This window comes from Neopelma chrysocephalum, unplaced genomic scaffold (genome assembly GCF_003984885.1).
Source record: "Neopelma chrysocephalum unplaced genomic scaffold, ASM398488v2 Primary Assembly neopelma1_79, whole genome shotgun sequence".
NCBI lineage: Eukaryota > Metazoa > Chordata > Aves > Passeriformes > Pipridae > Neopelma > Neopelma chrysocephalum.
In genome coordinates, this window is record NW_020897740.1 from 1,347,640 (window position 1) to 1,365,467 (window position 17,828).

Genomic DNA, 17,828 nt, shown 5'->3' on the forward strand with positions numbered 1-17,828 from the left:
GGGGAATAGTTTAGTGATGACTCAGCAGTATTGGGTTAATGGTTGGACTTGGTGATCTTAGAGGTCTTATCTCACCTAAACAATTCTATGATAGTAAGTTCCTTCCTTTTAAAAAAAAATTATTTGCAATAAGGTTATTGAGTTTTAGCAAAACAAGTCAGATACACACTATCTTTCCAGACAAAATATTGTGATATGCATTTGCTGTACCATAATTAAATATTCTTTTCCTCCTTATTGAACCTCAATACTTTCATTGCACCCATTTCAAAATGTGTTGATGTGCTTCATAACAGTATCTCATGGTAACAGTTCTGCTCCAGATCCTTGAAGAAGAGCCTTGTAAAACATGAAAATTTTGATGCATATGAATGCTAATAGAGTTATTTCCACCATGTGTATGGGTTGGAAATCAGACTCAATCATCTGGCCAGTGAATTTTATATTTGGCAATCTTTCCACTCAATTGAGATCAGCAGATTGTTGAACATTCATGGGTCAAGTCTTTTTATTTGAAGACCCTGGTCTTATGTTCCCACTTAAAACAATTCATCATTGCCCTTTCCATCTGAAGAACTTTTATGTTTTGAAAATTAATTTACTGTATAAAGTTTGATTCGATAGGCCCTGAACCTTGTGTTCACAAGTTAGTTAACATTTCATTTTTCCGACTCTTTTTAAGTTTCAAAATCATGGTTGATTTCCCTGTGATGAATATTTAATAGAGTAAACTGTTGTGCTGGATGAATTAGGAAGGAAACAGAATAGCAAAATAGCTTTTTTCCTTCATAGTTGGGGTAGAAGAGTATGAATATTGCTATTGCTAAAGAAGAATAAAGAAGAATACATGCATAAATGTTCAACTTTTTCACAGATCAGCAGTAGCTATCTGGAGACATCCAGCAAAATTTAGCTGCAGGGCAGTCTCACATTTCATTCCATACCATACAAGTCCTATATGTTGGAGCCAGGGCAATATATTTTGTCATGGCCATGTTAGTATATGTAAACAAACAAAATGCCCAGGTTTTGGTCCAGATAAATGTCCAAAAACTGAATTACACGGGGTTTACCTAGGGAAATCCACAAACTAAAAACCTGACCTGCTGAAATGCATTATTCCTTCATTAACTTTTTAAAATCTTTCTTAGGTCTTCTGAGTTTTCACTCAATTGTTATACTAAGTGATCACCACAACAATTAGAAAGCAAAGCAGTGAGTAAGAGCTAAAAGAGAACATTTGTCCTGCGTCCGAGGAGCTTCTATACGGAATTATTTTACAGCAGCTGTTGACAACAGAAAATATGGGAGCTATGCTTCAGCACGTTCCACAGCAGATCTGTTGAAATCCCTTCTTTCTCTCAAAATCCCTGTCTTCTGCTTTTATATCCCAGAAGAAAAACATGTTTTCATATTCAAAGTTGGTATACAAACTTTCCTTTGGTATACAAAGATCTCTGTTGAATTAAAAAATAAGTAACAACAGCAAATTTTACATCAGAAGATGAAAGATGTATGTCTCCTGATAATTGGAATCACCTTCACTTCCAGAATGCAAAGGATTCTTTAAAAAGCAAATATCCAAACTCACCACGCTTCTCAAATTTTGTGAATTCCATCTTTCCCTTCAAAATTCCCAAAGAAACTTCTTTACCCTTTTCTCTGGACTAAGAATCAGCATTTCTCAGGGGAGTAAGAAAACTCATGTCTCTTCATTCTAAGCTAATAACAGCTCCTGAATGAGTCTCTGCCATAATTTAAGAAGCCTAAGGGTGCAATTACACAAATGAATTATTGAGAGGTAATTTTACTCTATTTTGGCCATTCTGTTAAAAGCCTACATATTTATGTTCATTCTCTGAGTTTTGGAAAATGTAAAGTATTATGCAATAAAGGATGATGTCCTACTAATGAAATTATTAATATTTTCTTATATTAAAAAGGAAAAAAAATGCATGTCAAAATCAGTAGGAGAAACTTCTCATTAAGAAAATCCAATCCCTTTTAAAAGCCCACTGTTCACTAACATCACACTAACAAAAATTACGAACTAATATTTTAAAGTTTCTTTTTATTATTTGCCTCTGAGTCCTGAGGCTTGCAGGGTTTTTCATGATCACCTTTCATAATCAAGAAATACAAGAGATTTTCACTATATGAATTCTGAAATAAGCATGTGCTCACATAGCTCCAATTTAATTACAACTGTAGTGATACTTCTGATTAAAAGTCAAAAGTACTGCCAGACCAGGCAGGAGAAAAACTGCAAATGTTTCAGTGCAAGGAACATCCTCAAGAAGAAATCTCAGTGACTTGAGAGTGCCTTTTTCACTGAATATGATCCTATTAGTTCAGTGTTTCTTCAGATTTTTCCACAGTAGGAAATATCTAACATGTTCTCAGTAAAACTCTTTCTTTTTTTATTATTGCAAAGGCATAGTTGCTGTGATAGATAGCAACAGAAAAGTGTATTTGGAAAAATCAATAGTAAGAGCAAAGGTGTGAAGGGCTCGTTCTTTGTCACTGAAGTTTGGTTACTGAGATGAACAAAAAACTTATAGAATAATGATATACCAAAAGCTGATCAGAAAATGAAAGGCAAGCCACTTCAAGAAATATCTTCTTTACAAAGTTAACAGTTTTCCAGGGAATAAACAAAAAAACAAGAACAATTCCCTTGGACTTTTGAATAAAAACCAAAATGTTATGGTCAATAGAGTGCTGCATCATGTAAGCTGCAATTATAATTCTGAGCATTGCCATCCCACTCCACATGCCAAAGTTCATGGTTAAATTATATGTGTTTTTCTCATGGTTTCTCTTTGAAGATTATCAGCTTCATGATGCACAAGGGGAGTTCAAGTCTCAAGAAGGAGCCTCATGGCATATAGAGCGTAAATGAGGACATTCTTAGCTAATTATTTCACTTACTTCAACCTGAATGTTCATCTGTTCTCATGTTCACTTCTGAAATATTTCTGAATCTATCATCAATAAAACCCCTCATATGCTCTGAAATACTTCCGGTGAGTGAGGTGAGTTTTGCTCTGTATTTTCAACAGACAGTGATATACTGACAGTATTTTTAGTCCACTTTTACATGTGATAAAATTTAAAAAGTGATACTGCTCTCCCCAGTTTCAGGTCACCTGTAATGCAGCTTTGTATCATAATAACTAAAAAAAGTTCCAATATCAGTAGTAGAAAAGGTAAGCATTCACTATTTTCAGTTCACAGCTATCTACTCAATTTCAGTCTTCAAAAACAAACTGCAAAGTAAAATGTGACTTGTTTTGCTGAGCGTTCAGCAACACATATCTAGTGTCTTTTGTACTTAAAATTATTCCTTAAAAAATATGTGGCATTCTCCAGTCTCGTGGCCTCTCCTTGCTCCCAGCGAAGATGGTTGAATTGACTTCTGCCCCCAAAGGCTTCTAAATCCCAAAATCATCATGAATCAGAGCTCTTAGACACGGTAGTTCATAGATCAATATATTAACACAGACTAAAATCAATGGTGATTTGAATTAATATGCTAAATTTTGAATTGCAGCACTTTAGGACCAGACCCACTGCTCTTCAGCCAGTTTTGGGACTTGTAAGTGCCATTCAATGGATGTGATGGACAGCTGGAGGTGATAACCTCTTAAATTGTCCTAGCTTGGATCAGTAAACCTTGTCAAAGAGAAATCATTAAAAGGAAATACCCAGACCTTCCCTACTTCCTAGACCAGCTTTCTACACTTCTGTTCCTAGAAAAGAGCAACTTTTATTCATACTTGGTGTCTGCAAACTCTTCCTTCCCATCATTTTGATTTTATCCATATTTTTCTCAGTTAAACTGCAAATAAAGAGCTAATACTTTTTCCTTGTCCGTTGTTCAAGCCCTGTCATTCTGTTTAGCTGATTACCTTACCAATACCTCTTGCCTTCTGTATTAAATTGTCTCCTCTTGACTTTACATAATCTGAAAAACATAAAAATATACAGTGAAAAACCTAGATATTTTCAGCTCAGTAGCTTTTAATACAGGAAAGTTATAATAGTATCATGGATAATGACAATACTTAGAGCTCATTTCTGATTCAGAAGCATATTCTGAAGCATATTCATGTAGGAGACATGAGTTGATAATAAAGAGGTAAAATATTTTGCATGAGTGCTGCAAAATAATATTAATTGTATACATAGAATATATGTTAATACAAAGCAACAGGACACATAAAGAGCTGACTTTTCTGTCATATTGCTGCATAACAGAATGAGCTAATTACAGCACCCTTTCCTTTGTTTACTTGTAAACACGAGGTTTGGTTTTGTTTTTTTTTTTTTGGTTGCTTGTTCCCATTTAAATCCAGTTGTGGAGAACACCAAGTGGGTAAGGTCGGAAGGAGAGCTGAACATTTCCAAGATTGTTCATGGTTCATCAGGTTGGGTCTACAAAAGACTTTTCTCCCAACTGAGCATCAGGAATTTAAAAATATTTTTGTTTTCTCTCATAGATTGAAGGGTTAGTTGTGCTTAGTTCACAGGTTTTCTTGATAGTTTTGTCTAACATATCCCTCCTTGCTGCTCCATCAGCCTAGGGCATCAGTGATGCTTTTATCTGTTTCATTGCCACTCCATAGCTTTTGATAGATTTTTTTGCACTAAAGTTTGTTACAGATTTTCTGTGCCTGTACTGCAGCAGGAGGACGTGGGGAAGTAGTAAATCCCCAGCTCTGGGAGGCTTCAACTTAAATTACGTGGGAGACAAGTATGGACACAAACAATCTTCCCCTCCAGAATGGCCTTTGGTTTCTGATCTGTACAAAGAGTTCCCAAGAGCAAAAAATGCATAAGCTGCCTGTTCAGGTACTTCAGGTTGTCATAGGTCATACCATTTTCCAAATAATATTTTGTCCAAGACTGTGCTGTGTAAGCCATAGAATCATAGAATGGTTTGGTTTGGAAGGGACCCTAAACATCATCTCATTCCAAACCCCTGCCACAGACAGGGACACCTTCCACCAGACCAGCTTGCTCAAAGCCCCATCCAACAAATCATCGAAGACATTCTACACATACAATTAATTTTGGAGAAAATCAGTTTCATAAATGTAAAAATGTTGTGTGAACATAATTTTAGTGTGGTTAGTGGGAAGAAATTCAGATGTTTTACTCCTCTTTTACCTATAAATAATTTTCCACTTGAGAAAATGAAACTGCAGCTGTGTTCTTGTGCTTACATTTCCATGTTGAAATGCTTTGGTGGTCCTTCTGACAATTTTTATAGCTTCTCATCCTGTTTCAGTAAGTCACTTCCATATTCTCTAGTGCCCAGATACTGCTGGGCATTGTCCCTTGTTTGTATGTCTGGTCTGCTTTTCAATTCAATGATCTATAACACTTGATAGTACCTTGAATGTCTTACCTGAAGGGAAGAGGAAACCTCCTTCCTGCCTACCTGTTGCACTGCTTCCAAAACACAGATACAGCTCAGATATGCTTAGTCCAGGAGGAGAAGAAAAAAGTTTACAAAATTTGTACGATAAGGTACAAAAAATAACATAGTGACTATGGCACTGCCTGAGCTGGGCCAAAATGTGAGTGCTGTAGAGCTGCAATTGGGATAAAGGAATTAGAAGCAGGAGTACAAGGACAAGTACCATAATTTTAAGACAGAAAATACATGTCTAACCAGATTCCAGCACCCAAACCACAAAGAGCTGGACAGGATGCCAGAATACAACTTCATTTCATATCAACATGGGCAAGAGTGATAAAAATAACAATATTGGGACTAATGATCCTTTTGAAGAACAGACTTGGCACCAGAAATTCTTCATTTGCTGGAAATCTGTTCAGGCAGTACATAAATCATTCAGACTCCTTTAACCCTCTTCCATCTCCACTGACTGCTAGAAAGCAGGAAGTTTCCCAGCTTCACAAGGGCATAGAACGCTAAATAATTGCTACCTTGCTCTCATGCTGCAAGTCCAGCCATACACGTGCAGCTACAGACCAGCTCTGCCTGTTTTCATAAGGGGTGGGTCTGACCCAGACTCTTTTCTGAGTCCAATTTCCACAAACTGCTTGTTAGTCTCTTACCAGTTGCTCAAAATTGCAACCAGTGCTTTGAATAAAGACACCTTTTTCACTCTACCATTTGCCTGGTTAAAATGAATCCCCCTGCATGCCCCCCACCTCTGCCACCATCGCTGCATACACACATTTTTTATAATAAGTGTAGGAATCTGTGACTGTTCACAGAGGAAGTCAGGTCACTTTTGCTACCCTGAATGTTGCCTTCATTATCTACCTTGCCACATCCTTTACTCCTTACAAACAGCATGCACATGCACACAAAAAGAGACAGAGAACATTATACAGGTTGTGGGTTTTAAGCACTTGGTGATAGGATTAAAAAAAAAAAAGGCAAGTAAAATGAGGATAAGGTAGAGAATTAAAAAAAAAACAAAACAGGAAACATTTATGGTGTGTACAATGGCATTATTAAAATGTCTTCAATTTTGTAAAAGTAAAAATCTGTCGAATTCTTTTGTAAAACAAATCTTGGAAAATTGTTTGTTGGAGTTTTTTATTTGTTTATGACCAGTAAATATATTTTAAAAGCTTTTTTTAACGTAAGCATAACTTTTAAAGGTGTGGGGAGTTTTTGTTTGTTTTTCCAGTAAAGCTTTTATCAACATCATTTCTCATTTATACAATAGTAATTTCCAAAGCATAAATAGGCAGCCAGCCACAAATGCAAATTACCGGAAACCATTACCCTTTTTCCCTTAAAAGCCTCAAATGAACAACACAATATGACAACACAACATGACACAACGCTGTCTGAACACATTGGTGGCAAAATGTGCTAGAATTTTAGAGAAAGAGAGTGTACTATCCATAATATCACGTGAGAAAATCAACATTTTCTTGTTAGTTTAGTAGGCAGGTATCCTCTTCTAGACAAGTATGGAAAGAAACAATGTTATTTTAGTGAACTCATGAACATGCACCCTTACAAGACTCTACTTGCCTTTTTCCTATAGGTGTATGGGATTTGCTCCCATGGATTAGTGCAAGACTGCCTGAAGAACATTAAATATAATGACCAAAGTGACCTCATCAGAAACTGTATTCCCTTTCTCCCTCAACTTATGCCCTTCTAATATCATTAATTAGATACCTGGCCTCATGCAGCCTTCTTAATGATAAAAGTAATGCAGTGCAGCAGCATAACAGCATAAAGACCACATCGATCAGCTCTGTGGGCAAACAGAATAAAAAGGAAAAAAAAAAAAAGCATTCACTGGCTTCAGGAAAGTCATTCTTAAAACAGCCATACAAAACCTCTGTCATGGAAACAAACAAAAAACCACTCAAATCCCACCCCAACAAAATGCCTTCATGTCCTCACACACACACAAAAAAAAATAAAAAAAGAGGGGAAAACCTCCTCTTGTTTACCACCACAGACACTAAACAACACAACAGGACTACAGCAGGTGGGGTTTTTTAAACACCCTTCCCAGAATACGAATTCTCTCCAGTGAATGGAGCTCAGAATGGAAAGAGACAAGGAATCCTACACTGTGACAACTTGCAGACTTGACTTAGACTATGCTAAAGATGCTGCTTGCTTTATACATCCACTTAGCAGCTCTTTAGGGTCTATCCCTGTGCTGGGGTACACTTAAAGCCCATACCAGGGGGAAGCAGGCAGTGAGCCTTTCTAGACACTGAAATGTCCTTTTCTCTTCAGGTAATTTCTCAATCCCAAATGTCAGCATGAACATGGTGATACTGTAACCTAGGCAGACCCACTAAGAGAAGCTGCCCCATTGAATGACCCCATGACTCCTTATCATCTTTATTCTTGTATCTCATCTCACTGAGTTTATTTCATTTCATTTCATTTTTGATGGGTTTTTTTTGTTTGTTTTTGTGGTGTTTCTTATTTCCATTTTTACTTTTCCCACTAATTCTATTTCATAAACACAAAGTCCTAACAGCTCCTAGGGAACACTGTACTTTCAAGCCAGCCACATAGATTAATGTAATAAACATGGAGCCTCAGATTTTGTTATTCAGACATGAAAGTAAATTTGGTCTCAAGCACAGGATGCCAATGAATTAATTCCAATGTATTAAAAGTTAAATGTACATACACTGAAAGATGTGTGCACAAACAAAAAACAGACATGAGCAGAGGTGGCTCAAGATCAGTTTTCCTACAAACTTCAAATGTTCTCATGGGCCATCAGGTCTTAGTCTAACATTAAAATATTTGAGGATAAACAAGATTATCTTTAAAAATGTCTTGCTCTCTTGTCAGCAGAGGCACACTGTGCTCTATTCCGTGTAAATTTGAATCTGTTTTAAAACTTCTGGGATATAAACAAAATTTCTGTGTCCAGAAGATACTGGGGTTTTTTAATTCATTCAATACTGAGGTTCAGTCAATTTTCCATGACTAAAGATACTTCTGTTAAGAAAAATTACATCGTTCACTGCCAGCTACAGTTCACAAGTTGAACAGATATATATAGCTCTTCAAAGTTTTATCACATGTACATAATTTTAATTTCTCTTGTTATACCTACTGATTTCAACAGGAATGTACCTAACACGTTACCTTCAACATGGGAGGTAGTTGTAGCACAAGGCCCCTGAACAATAGTCTACGTTAGCAATTCTGTGCATTGCAATAATCAAATTTTCAAATGTAAATGCACCACTGAAAAAGCAATATTGTCTCCATTAAGTCACAGCAAACAAAGTAAGTCTAACTCATTTCAGCCCTATTTTTAAAGCACTCCTTTAAGTATCTCCCTCAGGCAACAAAAGAATTTGCAAAGAGTTTTGGTGAAACACTAAAAAGATCTCACTTTTAATGTTTTTAACTCTTGCTCATTTTTGTTTATTTTCCAACTTCACAGCGTTTGTAACACACAGAAGGGAGTAGATCAAATTTAAATACTTGCTGTTTTCTCCCTACCCTGATATATGTTAAATATAATACACAGGCTTCAAGTAAAGAACAGGAGCATAGTGCCAGTTGTGTGCAGCTGCCTCAGAACATTGTGTGAACTAAAGAATGACATTTGCTACTATTTTACCATAAATGTTATATTTGCAATTCAGTACTCCAATGACACGAGGAACTGCATGGTTTTAAATTTCTAACATGAAATTATAACTTTTCAAGGTAATTGTAGTGCGGTCATATTCCTCTTAGGTTCACAGATAAGGTATTTATGTATATAAAAAGAGTTACTTCACCTATTATGACAAAATAATGAATGAAATTATCACGCTAATTTCAACATTAGAGAAGTTTAAATAAAGTTTATTAATTCTTTACATCAAATCTGAGTCATCTATAAATGCCTACTCATATTTTAAAGCTACATATTTTATAGGTGGAGACAAGATTTTTTTATCTTATTTTGGAACTTAGAAACATGATTATACTAAGCCTTGGATTAATCTTAGTTTCCTGCTCATGAACCTCTATAAAACCAAAATAAGATTTTAAGGATTGACAAATAATAACAGGGAGACTGTAGCATTTAATTTTCTTCCTTTCGAGTAATTTAAACAAGAAAAGCAAATGTTTGAAATATTTTCATGAAAGGTGAAAGGGTCATTTTTCCACAGTGTCCACTAAAAATTCAAGAAATAGTGTCATTCTTGTGAAAAGCATAAATACATAAATACAATCCTATTGGAATGTTTTTGTAAGAGTCAGAAAAAAAAAGGTTAACAAAAATTTAGGCACACTCTATAAGTGGGCTGTCATAGATGTAGCTATGGAATTGCAATGGCTTCAAAGTTGTTTCAATATATTTAAAGTTGACAGACGTGTTGGTCTTTCACATGAAGACTAATTTTTTTTCTATCCTGTTGATTTTTATTAACATAAATACAAATATTGTTCATACAGGAATAACGGGCTAACTTTTACTTTTGGAGCCATAATTGTTGCTAAAGTGTCTCTAATCCTCTTACGAAATCCAAATATAAATAAGTTTTAACTCACACATCAGTTTTTCTTTCAGAAGCTGAATACAATATAAAGGAATTAAAATGATGTAGAAATTCTGATGCCAAAAGAGTATTTCTATAGGCAATTGAAGGTAGTCAGAACTTGATTATAAGTAACAGCAATGTGAAAACAAAGAAAACACTACATATATTTTTGAGTGTTTAGAGACATGCTATTAGTATATGAAAGAAATTTATAGGTCCATTGAGTCACATAAAAGACATAAATTCTAAGCTTCCTTATTCTTAAATATAATTTTCAAAACAGAGGGATGAAATATTGCCAGTTATATAAAGGAAATTATCTGGAGTGTCCTGTCTTTTGTGTGAGATATACTGGCTCTTACAAAACATCTTTTTTGCTTGTTTGTTGCTTTCTGTTAGAAAGAGATGGAAGAAATCCAACAAATACAACGGTACAGAAACCCCAGAATAGCTTCAGCTATTGAGCAAGAAGCTTTATTTGATCATGAAAACTGTCTTTTCTTTCTTTTGATTTTACCTCATTTTTTCCGATGCTTATCCATCCTGCTTTTATTCTTTTATTCTTTTATCCTTATTCTTATCTGTCCTTGCCTTTATTCTTTTGAAAAGCATCATGCATTTGCAGTGATTAAAATTTTCCATCCAAGTTAGGACATATGTGTGCTTTTTCTCCTCTCTTTTTCCTGCTTAGAATGTGGATAACCCAAAGCAGTTGAGCTAAAACAAATCTTTTCCTTAATCGAAAACTCACAGCCTCTGGTATTCTTTCATTATTGGGATTCATCGGCTCTAATCATCTTTAGTTCTCAGACCCAGAGGCTACAGGATAACAAGAGTTAAGGGAGTTGCTTAAGGAAAAATCCTTCTAGGACTAAGTCTTGTTGTCAATATTGAAAAGATAATCTAATAACCTATGATCCCACAGAGGTTCATATTTTCGTTTAACTTGGCTAATGAGACCTACAACTCTAAGGATCTGCAAATACCCTTTAATGCTATTGATGGTAGAAATCTGACTGAAAGTAAAGCTGTGACATTAGTTTGTTGGAGATTTAGATCATCTCTTTTTCTTCTAAATACTTGATGTCAAAAAGAAGTCCTTTGAGGAAGCAACTTCTAGCTCTTGCAAAATAAGGTCAAAACGAGTCTCTCCTTATGTCCCTTAGAAAAAGATTTAATAAAGCTGTAAAGGTAAATCTTAATTTAAAAATTTATTCAAAGATCAAGAAGCTGACAAAAGAAACCTATCAATGGAATATTAAAAAGAATTAAAAATTGGTGGTACCTTGACAGTGGCCTTTAAAGTTCATCTTAAATATACATTCTGAGCAAAGAGGAATACAGTTTCTATTCACCAGCTTTTCATAAGGGGAGTTTTGCAGTTATATAACCATCTTGCTTTCAAACCTGTTAAGTAAACAACTTATTGGATTAATTTGTCTTATTTCAACTTCAGAATAAGGTAGAATAGAGTTGAACAGAATTGAATATTTCAGTTGGAAGTGACCTACAAGGACCATCCAGTCCAACTGCCTGATCAATTCAGGGCTAACCAAAACTTAAAGTGTGTTAAGGACATTGTCCAAGTGCCTCTTAAACACTGACAGACTTGGAGCTCCCTAAGGAGCCTGTTCCAGTGTTTGACCACCCTCTCTGTAAAGAAATGCTTCCAAATGTCAAGTGTAAACTTCCCCTGGCACAGCTTTGAACTGTTCCCATGTGTCTTATCACTGGATACCAGGGAGAAGAGCTCAGCACCTCCCTTTCCACATCCCCTCCCCAGGAAGCTGCGGAGAGCAATGAGGTCTCCCCTCAAGCCTCCTTTTCTCCGAACTACACAAACCCCAAATCCTTAAAGGTTCCTCACTGGATATTCCTTCCAGCCCTTGAGGATCCCTTACTACTGACTGCTGGCCCACGAGGTCCGTCAAGACATCAGGTGGGAGTTCTGTTCCTTGCTCCTTGGTTTCCCTCACTTGCAGCCACCAGACATTCACTACAATTGCCACTAAACTGAATGTCTGACTGCAAAGTTTTAGCACCACTGCAGTTTTACCCATGTTTACTCCCCTGGATGCAGACTTGCCAAAAGCTAACCTGGTGAATCAAAGAGACAGTTTCAGAATAACTGCCTGCTCCCTTGAGTTGCTTGAAATATTAATAACCACCTAAGACCACTTGCCAGAATGGATCCATACAGAGTTAAACGTGGATTTGCAGTATGTGTTTGCAGTAGTTAAAGGAAAAGGGAAATGAAAAAAAATCACAACTGACCTTTTGCTAATTTTTTTTTTCTCCAGAAGCAACAGAAAACAATCTTTATTAACAGCAGAGAGGATTATGCCGTGTGAATACTACAGCTACTCAGCAGTGGATGAAAAAGAGATGTCAATTCTGTTTTCAAGTCAGAATCTCAAGCTATGCTTGAAAAACAAGTAATGATCAATATTTCCCATAAAACATGATTGCAACATTATTTGTTATGTAAAAACAAACTTTAGGAAAGCACATATATCCACATATACTAACTTAGCACTAAATGAGGGCTTTTGGTAAATACAAAACATACTGAAATTTCATTCTTTCAGTAACCAGCATCAGTAAGAGCAAATAATATTCCCAGGATACATACTGAACTTGAACAGTGAACCCATCAGGTGCATCTTCTATTCAATGCCAATGAGCACTGGTGCACTTGGGCTCTGTTTACAGAAATGTTACTTATGTCCCCAGTTAGGCAACTTAGGCATGAAATCCAGAAATTTTAAATGTTTTCTGTCTACATTTGCTCAGTGAAAGCCCAGAGACCAGGAATCTGATCATTCCCTCATCTTGCACAGCTCCTGTATGTATTATCCAATTCTGAAATCATTTAAAAACATACTAAAGGAAGACACCCAGGGCCACAATATCTCTTAAGGTTATATGGAAAATTTTTAAAGTCTCAACGATAACCTATGCTTAGGCAGCCCTTTCAGTAGCTATACATTACACAGCTAAAAGTTAAACAAATGCTTACATGCTATGATAAACTAGTGTTCAGAATATTTGGTGCAAAATCAATAAAAATGATTCGTCAGATTAGTTGACAGATGAGACAGTTCATGGAAATAATGAGTAGAATGTTCACTGCAGGTTGAAAGAAAGACCTGGTATTATCATATTGACTAGACTGACTATAAATAAATGTAACTTTCTTCTTTGAGGCCACCTGTATTGTCCTCAGCTGTTTACTGACAATCATCTTTAGGCAGGCAGCAGTGCTAAGGAAACTTAAGATTAAATACAGGAGGTACCTGTATAAGCAAGGCAGGCTGATAATCCAAAAAAGGCTGGTCCTGCACCATGGAGACAACCAGCCTTGGGCTGAAAGTCCAGTTCAATATCTGTGCGTTTTATCACTATGGACACAATTCTGCATTCTTAACACTACACTCATTTCAGGCACAAGCTGACTCAAACAGACCTCTTCTGAACGCATTTCTGAGAGTGTCATTCTCATTTTGAAACTTTGTAAAGTCTGCAGGTTGGAAGGTATCAAATATATTTTTCAGATTCAGCAAGAGAAAACAAGAGTGAATAATGGTAAAAAATAATATATGAGTGTGATAAGTATGAACAAATGATCTCAAGCCATATTAATATGCTGTCTGGAAACTGTAAGTAAATGAATTGTCTAATGCCTAGTGACTGAAGCAGAAACATACTGGTCTAGAAGTAATGCAAAGATTTTAGGTGTAATGAAAATGTGGAAAAAGCCCTTAGATTTCAATTAAGAAGTCTCTTATTATGAGTCACTATGACTGCATTTCAGGTCTTTTTGATTGCTTTTGAACTTCTAATTTTACTAGTTTTCCCTTTAACATCAGTTACTCTAAAAGTCTATTTTCTCTCTTTATTTCTCAGAGTAAGCGTGAGTGACTGCACTTTGACTTGCGTGCATAACTTATTTATTATAGCCCTGATTAAATATTTAATGCTATGGATAGGTTATGGAAATTGTTAGGAATTGCTGACAGCAGTGGGTGTTAACAGTCACTTGTCATTTAGGACAGATGTAAAAAACCATTAAAGCCTTTTTATGCAATTAGGTAGCTGAAGCAACAACTGAAGCTGGACAACTCTGACACAAGATACTGTCCTTACCATCCTCTTACACCATAATTTTGGGAGCTAGCCAGGCCTAAGGATGTTGATGGTTCAACTACTGTTTGAGGAGGATTATTAAATTGTTTTAGAGGACCAAGCAGAAATATGCAACATAGTTAACAAGCACAAAACTGTCTCAGCAGGTGTAGCAGCATGTCTCCAAAAAAACATTAAAGGTAAGTTCTCACTTCTTGGCTGAGTGATGGTCACACAGGCCATAAACAAGGAGTGTTCTCTTTTCTGAATATTCTATAAGTCAGGAATATAAGATCTGGAAAGTTTTTTATACACAAACTATAAGAATATTTCTGTGATACCTGATCCTAAAATTTTTGCTGTTAACACAAATACACAAAGATCAACCTTTGAAAAACACTTCAATAACTGAGTTACAGTATCCCTCTAATTGTCCTCTTTGAGGGAGAGTCACCCTCTTTTCCTTTGACAAAACTGTTGAACAATTGATTCTTTAAAATGCTACATATAGGTAAAAAATTAGGCATGGTGTTGATATTATCATGTGTCTGAAAGGAATAATGTCTCACAGACAGGGAGTGAACCAGATGGAATGACAAAGGAAATTGGGAGTCATTAGATTGCAGAGAGGGAAAAAGACACCGTGGAAGAAAATTACAGAGCTAAAAGTCACATATGCCACAGAGAGCAAAAAACCCACGGAAAATACTTTTGCATCTGCCTGTGAACTATTAAAGGCATAAAGAGTAAAAAACGTTTTGAGATGTCTTTTTTTATTTTGTGGGGGGGATTATTTTTTTGCTTTGTTTTCTGAAAGATAGTTTTGCTCAAAGCTTTACAATAGTCAGTATCAGTTCAGATAAAAGGGTCTTAAAAATTCTTCCTGTGAGCCATTTTCTTGTTTCGTTATTTTATTCTCACAGAAAGTGTTGCCTATTTTCTCCTTTGAAGAGAAAAAAGACTATCAACTACCACATTTAAAAAAAATGGAAGTCTTTGAACTAAAATTAGCTATGGTATTTCAAGCTATTATTATTAAGTTGCAATCTTCTGTATCATCAAAGGAATTAGTCAGTATAAACCCAGTATCACTTATTAGTTCTTAAGATGAGCTGTAAATATAAAGCTGGCATAAATCAGTATAAGTTACCCACTGCTGCAAAGCTGTGTTGATACATCCTTGTCCTGTTCTCACCATCAGTTGGTGCTGGGGTGTTTAGCCTGGAGAAAAGAGGGCCCAGGGAGGACCTTATTGCTCTCAACAACTACCTGAAAGGATGTTGTAGATAGGTGGGGGTTGGCCTCTTCTTCCAAATAACAAGCAATAGGACAAGAGGAAATTACCGCAAGTTATACCAGGGGAGATTTAGATTGGATATTAGAAGAAATTTCTTCAATGGAAGGGTTATCAAGCATTGCAACAGGCTACCCAGGGGAATGGTTGAGCCAGATTTAATAAGCCACATGGATAAAGTGAAGTGTTGAATGAATACCCAGAAATGCTGAGCAATGAATTCGAGACTGGAATGTATTATCTGGTAAGGGGGATCTGCAATTTGCATGTGTTCGCCCATAACTCTGAAACTGCTGAGAAAAGTTTATCTTGGGCACTGGAAGTCATATTTTCATTGTTAATTTTACCACATCCTGACAAAGCCCAAGACCTACTGCCAAACCTGCTATCCATCCACACCATAAAGCTTTGCCTTCCAAACATAATTCCCAACCTCAGGTACATGCAGAAACTGCAAATTCACTTTGATAATGTGTCCGGAAAGAGTGACAGGAGCAAAGCTGCAGCTTCATGAGCCTTTGTGTTACCCTATGTGCTCTGCAAATAGGGGCCCAGTCCCCAGTTATCCTGTATGTGCTTATCTTCAAGTTGTCTGGTTAAATGTCTGACACAAGCACACGGAATTGGAAGATTAACCTGAACAGAACAATCACCAAACTGATCCAGTATCCTTCAAGAGCCTCCGAAAGCCCATATGGTGTGGATAAATCTTGACTGAACTAATTCTTTAAACACTGATCAAACACATTGCAAACTGCAGCTTCTTTTACTTTGTGTGTTGCCTCTTCCAGCTCAGCAATGAATTTGTTCCCAGATCAGTTTTTAAAAGCTTTCAAGCATTTAAGGTTCTGATCACCTCTCAGGGAAACTTTTTTACATAGTTATTTACATCCTCAGGACAATCTCTATGGTCCTGTATGACAACAGTGAAAAGAGTGCATGATCATGATTCTACACAAGAAAAGTCTTCATGGATGTGAAATTATAATCTGATGTTCAGAAGATTCACACTGGAAGTGCTTGCATATGTCATCTTCAACACAAACTCTTCTCATATTTTTTCTGATCCAGTAATTCACACAGTCTGAAAAGTATCAAATAGCAGAAGAAAAATTCATGAGATCAACTCATACAAGCTAAAACAACGTTTAGATAAAAAGAAACAACTAATAATAATATTTTAGTGGGAAATTACAGTCCAATCTATAAGAAGAGAAAGCAGCTAAATACACTAAATAAATTGTTCTGTGAAAATTATTCACTCAAGTCTAGCACAAATAGTAAATTTTATAAGTCCACAAAACTGAAAAATATGTCTTACACTTCTTTCACAGTGGCTCTTTTCATGTGTAAAGCTTGCTTATCTGTCAAATTCTTTCTGCAAAAACAACAGTCTAAAGGGCTTGTCATGTACAGCATCTGCTTTCAGATAATGCTCTTTACACCATTGTAATCTTCTTTCCAAGTGATTTAAATGAGGGAGGCACCAAGCCCATAGCATCACTGTGCTTACAACAGTGCTTTGCTATGTTAGGAAGTATAAAGTGTCTGCAGGTAAACTCTTTAATTATGAAGAGATGTGCCATAAAGTCACTCCAATTGGTATTAGCTAACACAGACAGCTGCAAATTATTCTAATAGTTAGGCTGTGTTATAGTAGCAAGTGCTCATGCACCATCCAGAAGTCTGGTTTGCTGTTATCAGCAAAAAATCATTATTTTGGTAAAACCAAATAAGTAATTATGTGTAACTGAGCGAGTAAGGAGAGGTAGAGGATAGAAACCACTGATGCATTTTCTTCTAATACTTTAACAAAAAGCCATATTCAATCAAATGGAACACATTCAGATTATCTCAAAAAAGCAGACAATAACTTTCTTTAGATTGCTTGCTTCTGACTAGAAGCAGTGTGAAAGTTATAAAAGTAATTTGTATCAACTCATTACTATGTCACCTCATTTCAAGCACACGTTAGATAAGTAGCAATAAGCTCTGGGTTAGAGGATTTCACATTATAACCATTAGCACAAACTCTAACAGCACCGAGCTGTTGAAGTTTACCCTAGACAGTTATTGAGATTTAGGAGGGGCAGCTTTCTACTGAGTAAGGACAGATTCTGTAGACAATTCTATCACTTTTTTCTAGAACTGAGGTAAAAAGCTAATTTCATGAAGAGCACTCGTGAATTATTTCCTTCCTATAGGAACCATAATGCTCCCAGTAGAATGCTCTTCTTGCTCTTTAATTCAAGATAATGATGTTGCCGCATCTTCTGTTGGCACTTAAGACGCAGTTTAATGCCACATCATCAGTCAAAACTTCTGTGTAATTTCCAAAGGCATGAAATGATCTGAAAAACTGAACTGAGAAATTAACAGTTTTGAT